We start from the raw sequence: 7016 nt of genomic DNA on the forward strand, positions 1-7016 counted from the left end.
TTTTACTATGATAATCGCCATGAGTGTTCTCATGTGCTGTGTGGGGGATGCTGAAGTTATCTGGGTAAAAGGAGAATGAAGATCCCTCACTAGAGAGCTGGAACATGACATTCCAGCTCAGACTCAGGGCTGAGCACCTGGCCCGTCTCCCCCGGATTCCCAACTACCAAACTTCCCTATTTTGTGGATGGTGTTGTCGTCCCAAAGAATCCCACAGTCACTGTTTGTCATAATCGACACCTACTTCCCAAATGTCCGAAGTGGGGCTCCTCTTTCTCCCCAAGCCCCTCCCTCCTTTAGATTCTTGGTTCTGTTGCAGGACCCCTAGGGTCCCAGCCTCATACTTAGCCCTCACCCCCACACCCAGTCAGTTCCCACCTCCCCCCCTTCTGTCCACCCACATGGCAACTACCCTAATTCAGACACTTGTCCCCTTCTCCCTGGACTGCTGCTGCCTCTTCCATCATGTCCTGGTCTCCAGCCTTCCCCTCTACATAGAGGCCAGAACAGTTTTTCTAAAGTCCAGGTCTGCCCTTGATTCTCCCCGCCCCACCATCTCAGTGAAGCCCTCTGGGATAAGATGGAAAATCCTCAATCTGACATTCAAAGCCCCTCCCATCTGTCTCCTCTCTGCCTTTCCCACCATTTCATCTTATCCCCATTCACGCACCCCACAATCCCCTCCAACTAGCCCATCAGCCCCTCCCTGGTGGACACATGGCTTCCTTACTGCCTTGGGCTCCCTGCAGAGCTCAGGTGCATGCTACCACTCCAGAGGCCTCCTGAGGTGAGGATGTAGCCATGTGACACTCCCCAATTGAAGTTAAAGGTCTCGAAAAGGCTGGAACATACAATGGAATTAAATAAGCCTGAACTCTTAAGTATCTGATGGGGAAGACATGGACAGATAAAGCTGTCCTGAAAAAAAGACCTGGGGCTTCCAGTGGACTGCAAGTTCAGCCTGAACTAGAACAATGATGTATCAGCCAAAAACAGGTGGCTTTGGGCTTCATTAGAAGGGGTGGAGTTTCCTGGAACAGGGAAGGGACAGTCCCACTGCCCTCTTCATCAAACCTGATCTGCAGCTTCACGCTCAGTTCTTTGTACCCCATGTTAAGGAGTGTCCAGGGGAGGGCAGCTAGGAAGGAGAAGGGCCTGGGTCTATCTCGCACAACAACTGCTTGAAGAAGCTAGGTATGCATAGCCTGGTACCCACCAAGCATTTACCTCAGCTCCTACTGGGTCCTTCGTGGCCAGTGACCAGTGTGCTGACAGGTGCCAGGAGAGTTTGGCAGCTGTCCCTCCAAGGAGCTGTGACTTCCTTGTGGTTGTTCATAGTGAGACTGCCAAGTTCAGCTCCACCAGGCATGTATCAACTCAACACTAAACATTTATTAAGCACGACCTATGTGGAAGCCCTGAGCCAGGTTCTAGGGATGCACAGAGGAGGGGGCCAGACATCCTACTGTCACCTGGATCATCAGACAGAGATCACACCAGAAGAGCACCAGGAACTTGATGGATGTTTGGAGATCATCTGAAAACGTGGGTCCTCAGCTACTCTGCCCCCTTTCCTGTGGCTCTGTCACAGGTGCCATGGAAACAGATCCAGGGGCCATGCAGGACTGAAGCCTACTCCCTGGTGTTGGGGAGAAGTTCCACCTTCCTTACTAAAGGCCTACCTGCTGGTGATGAGCCTTCTGTCACTGGCTAGGCAGACCCAGTGGAGCCCTTCCATTCGTGAGGTGAGGCAGAGAGAAGGGCCGCCTCAGGAGCACAAGAGAGAAGCTTGGTAAGGGTCCATGTCCACCGGAAGGAGATATGGTCTGTTGAGTATGTGGGATGGCTCCCATGAGGACAGAAGAACCCAGAGGAGCAGAGGGGGCCCTGGGAGAACAGCCCCTGGCCCTAGGAGCCCTTCGATCTCTTTGAGAAGTCCCCATCACATTCAGTTTGAGGAGAGGGCTCAGTTATAAATGAGCAGCTCCCTTACTCAGCTGGGCCGACTCCCTCAAGGGCACAGCTTCTCAGCCATTGGGACAGTCCACTGCTGGTTGAGGTCAAGTGGGTGCTGGGTGTTACACTGTCCCCTCTACAGACCTGGCTGCTGCTGGGTTGCTGCTGGCTCCAAGATTCTGCTAAAGAGTTTTGATGGAACTGCTTGTCCCCATTGGTCAACAAAGTCACCCTCTCAAAGCAAAAAAAAAAACCTGCATGAGAGAAAGAGAGGTGCTATGGGCACCTGGCAGCTGAATGGCAGCCTCTCCTGCCCTGGGCAGCTCACACAAGTGCTCCTTATGCACTGCTGCCAGGGAGGGAGGGGGAAGGGGGGAGGAGTAGGAGAGAGAGAGAGAGTAAGAGAGAGAGAGTTGGAGAGACAGAGACAGGAAGAGAGGGACAGAGACAGGGAGGGAGGGAGAGATGGAGATGAAGGGAGAGACAGGCAGAGATAGAGAGAGGAAGGGGAGGGGGGAACAGACAGACAGGCAGAGCCAGAGAGAGAAAGGGAGGGGGAGCCACCGAATTAAAACCTTCTTATTCACAGTCAGTTGTTCCTGCTCAGCAGCTGATCAGAGGACTTGACATCACCATGGAGTCTTTGGACCCGAAACAGAGGACGCCCAGTGCCTCCTCTGAAGTGAAGGGATTAGCCCCTCTGTTGCGTGCCTGGACCAGCGTCTACAAACCTTCCCTTGCTGGATTAGAAGCCAGGAGAAACTGCCTTCCCACATAGTGTGTAATGCACCAGGAAGAGAGAATGCAAGCATGCTCTGAGGAGGGAATCCACTCACTACATAAATACATGAATACATGTGCATATGTACAGACGAAAAATACAACAGGGTAACTTGTAGCAGGGGAGAGACTAGGAGAGACTAGCCAGGAAGGTGGGGGGGTTCTGCAAGATGGAGAGCCCCTCACATGAAGGGGAGTGCCAGGGCCAAGGCTTGAAGACAGAGTTTCACGTGAGAGAAATGGGTGACGCTGTGGCATAGCTGGCTCTGGCACTGGTTTCTGTGACCGTCCCGCCCTTGCTCAAAGCTGTCCTGGGTCCGTGTCCAGAACCCGGGGCTCTGGAACGCGAATGAAAACCCCCGTGAATAGTGAGCCCCAGGACCAGATGTAGGCAGCTACTGGAAACTGTTCACTCCTGCCCAAAGGCTCCAGGCCTGGCCTCCTCAATAAGCCACTTGCCCCTGGCCTTTCTCATCTGGATGGTGAGGCCGGTGGCAGGGTGCTTGTCCCCAGCATCCACCACCATGTTGCCCTGGGAAGGTGTGTTTCCGTTGCCTGAAAGGCCTGAGGTTGCTGCCCAGCTGAGGACAGAGAGCCCTGGCCCCCACAGGTCACTATGCCGTGGATCCTTTGGCTGTGGCAGCGGAAGCCAAGGAGCCAATCGTAGACACATGGCCTCGTAGGCAGTGCTGTGGCGAGTATGGGGACTTGAGGACCGGCCTCCTGGAGCCTCTTCAAGCATTGCCCTCATGGAGGGTCCTCTGCAGGACTGGAAAGCAGATGCATAGTTGGGAAAAGCCAACCGTGAAAGAGTGACCTGGGCCCAGCAGACAACGGCCATCTCCCACGCTCCCTTCACTGCCAGGGCAGTGCACCCCATTGGAAGCCCTCCAGGAAGAACCCACTCCCCTCAGAGGTCACCCCGGCCTCTGATTCTGCCACGCCTCCTTCTTTATCGTGGCTGACACTGCCAGCCCCTCGGACCCTGCCAGCTCATCTCCTGCTCTCACCTCCCTCCCCTTCCTTCACTCATAAACCTACAGCCCAGCCCCCATTCAGCTTTGGAGCAGCCTTTGGATTCTTTCCTGATCACGGCAGAGCTCTCTACAGACTCAAAGGTGGATGAGCCAAAGGGCAGGGGAGGGACTAGGCGTCCCAGCATAGTTCTGAGAAGCTGTGAACCAGCAATCTCCTGATATATAGGGTCAGAACATGTGGCCCCTGTCCAGTGATTGACCTAGGGCCATGGACCTGGGCTCAGGGGGAGAGGGCAATGGCAGGGTTTGCCTCCCCTCCCCACCCCTGGAACAAGGGAGGGTCACCGATGTGGGGCAGGAGGTGGTCACTGCCAATGATTTCCCAGGGCCAGCATGGAACCTTCTGAAGGGGGCCCCAGGCAGGAAGGTGATCAGGGCAGCATGGCCTGAAGAGTAGCTAAAGTCCCCCCTTCCCCAAGAGCCTTTGCCTTGGCTGGGCAGTGAGCCTTCCTTTCTCCTTCCTAGAGCCTGCTTGGACCTGGCTGCTTGCCTGGTATCTCCCCCATCAGACTGGGAGCTCCTGGAGGCCAGGGCCCCCAGTACTTATCAGCACAGGGCCTGACACACAGTATGCATTTAGTAGGGAAGGCTGATTTGACCTCTTGGAAGGTGGGAACTTCAGCTCAGATGAGAAACCAAAAGACAGCTTCTCTCCCTCCTCTACCTCCCCTGGTCTTGTTTCAAGCTACCTGTAGACCTGGAGCAGAGACTGTTGCCGCTCCTGAGAGATGGGATGGGGGTGGGGGTGGGAAAGATGGGGGGCCACACTTCTAGGGCCCTGGGCCTCCTGACTGGGGTGGATGGGCCTCTGGGAGCTGAGCGAACCCTGGCCTTTGGCTTCTTGCCAGAGGAGCTCTGCCTGGTGCCTGGAGGTTCAAGCCCCTTTTCACAACAAGGCCAGAGCAGCTCCAGTGGTCAGGAAGGAGGGAGTCTTGAGCCCACAAACTTGAGCCCCCAACAGCTGTCCTCAAAGGCCAGGAACTGGCACATCAGCCCTGGGCAGAGAGGGAAGGCCATGGCCGCCCCTCCCCTTCTTGGGACTGCCCTGCTCCCAAATCTCTGGCAGCTTCCCAGAGAGGACAACCTGTTCCCTGCTGAGTAGATCCAGGGCCTGGTAAACATGTTTATGAGCACAGACATCCGGGGCTGAGTCACAGAACAGCGTCAGCCATGCCACCCCTGCAGGGTCCTAGCTGCTGGCCTCCAGCCTCCCTGCTCTGGTGGGTCCAAGAGCCCTCCTGCCTCCCTCCTGCTGCCCTCCTGCCTCCCTCCTGCTGTCTTGCGCCCCACATTTAAATATAGAGACCCTGGTTCTGTTGCCAATCTCTACACCTGCCATCTTGGGGGAGGCCTTCCTAAAACGGCAATGGTTCCCCACACAAGGCACCTGAAAAGACCATGAAAGGATAGGAAAGACAGAAGTGACTCACAGCCTGGGTCTGACAAGGCTTTCTGCAGGAGGAGTTTCAGGACATGCCAGTCATAGGCCCAGTGACTGGAGGAAAACAGGGATCTAACACCCCCCACCCCATCCCAGCCAGTTGGGCGGGGGTGGCCCTGGCCCAGCTCCCCTCACCTCATACAGACTTCCAGTTGAAGCCAAGACAGTTCAGGGCCAGTTTCCTTATCTATACATTGAGTAGGTGGAGTTAGCTTAGCGTCTCTGAGCTCATTCCCCACCCTCAGGACCCCCTGCAGACTCTCCCAGAGTGCCCCTGGGGTTTCAGGGGCAGCCACAACAGGTTTCCTATGCAAGGGACCTCTCAGCTTCAAGGGTCCCAGGCACCATGATCTGCCACTCTCTCCCTATAGACCCCCAGAAGAACTTGGGGTGATAAGAAAACATCAAGGGCCAAGGAGATCCCAAGAAAGTGCCTTCCCCTGATATTGTTTCTGATGCCTCTTCTCCTGCCCTATGGCAGAAGTGGCTTCGAAGAAAGCCAAGGCCCAGCTCTGCCTGCCCTGCACCCCAGCCCCAGTCTGTGCTCATGGCAGTGGCCAATGGGCCTGACTCATGATACAAGCTCAGGGTAGAGCCTCAGACCTGACCTCTAGGATGAGACCACTGTCTTTCTTTTCTGTCAAAGGCCACAGACTGACAATCTCAGAGCTGGCCATGAGTTAGAGAAGCTCCCCACACTTAGAAAATCCTCCATTCCAACCTCTCCACCTGAAGAAACTGCCCAAACTGGACCATTGGGCTGGAGAATCTGGGGGCTTGTGCCAAGGGGCAGGAGCCCTGGCCTGGAGGCCTGGTCCCACAACTTGCTGGCAGGTAACCCTGGCTGTCATTGAACCTTAATGAACCCTTGTCTTCTCAGATGCAAAATGGGATTGATGGGCCATTTTTACAGCCCAGGAGGTTCTTAGGAGGGGCCAGTGGAGCTTTCTAACTGTGTGCCTGAATGAGCCAGCAGACTGATACCCCCTTCTTGCAAAGGAAGACAAGGTCCAGTGGAGTGTAAAGAATTATGCAACTAAGAGGCATTATTCTTGAGAATTCGACCAGAAAGTCCTGGGTGCTTCCCACAGAGGACTGTGTGCCCTTGGACATGGGGAGGGCTGCAGAGGCAAGCTCCCCTGGGAGGATTACTGAGTCCCCTGGGAAGATATCTGAGCTCCCAAGGAAGATGGATGAGCCCCAGAGAAGATGGCTGAGCCCCCCTGGGAAGATGGCTGAGTCCCCCAGGAAGATGGCTGAGCCCTCCTGGGCATGGACAGCTCAAACAGTGCAGGGGGCCCTGGGCATTGCAGAGCCCCAGGCAGGTGGGGGCATCCTTTCCTCAGAAGCTCTGCCCCCTCCCTCCCATTTCCCATTTTTCCCCCACCCTCTGCTCACTGCTTTTATCTCCAGAATGATACGTTTTCCTTGTCATCCCTGTGGCCTTCATATCATAGTTGGGACCAAAGACCCAGGGTAGGAGACATCAGCAAATGATTGTTTCCAGGTGAGGGTAGAGATCGGTGGGTGGAGGACAGTAATGTTCATGGCAAGCCCCCATAGCACAGCTTCCCAATGGATCTGTCCCCACCCTGGCAGAACAGAGACCTCGCCCCCCTCCCTTCCATGGACCTCCAGCAAGGACTGGGCTGGCCAGGCAAGATCCTGTAGGGTCTGTAGAAGGCGGGTGGGTGTTCACACCTGGCTTAGGAGCAGGGCTCAGACAGGCCAGGTCAGAGAGCCTCTGGGGCTCAGGGCTCAGACAGGTAGGCCCCTACCCACTCACTAACACGTCTCTGATT

The sequence above is a fragment of the Petaurus breviceps genome, unplaced genomic scaffold, assembly GCF_028583685.1.
Source record: "Petaurus breviceps papuanus isolate PSGF00001 unplaced genomic scaffold, PetGlider_PUasm1.0 218, whole genome shotgun sequence".
Classification (NCBI taxonomy): domain Eukaryota; kingdom Metazoa; phylum Chordata; class Mammalia; order Diprotodontia; family Petauridae; genus Petaurus; species Petaurus breviceps.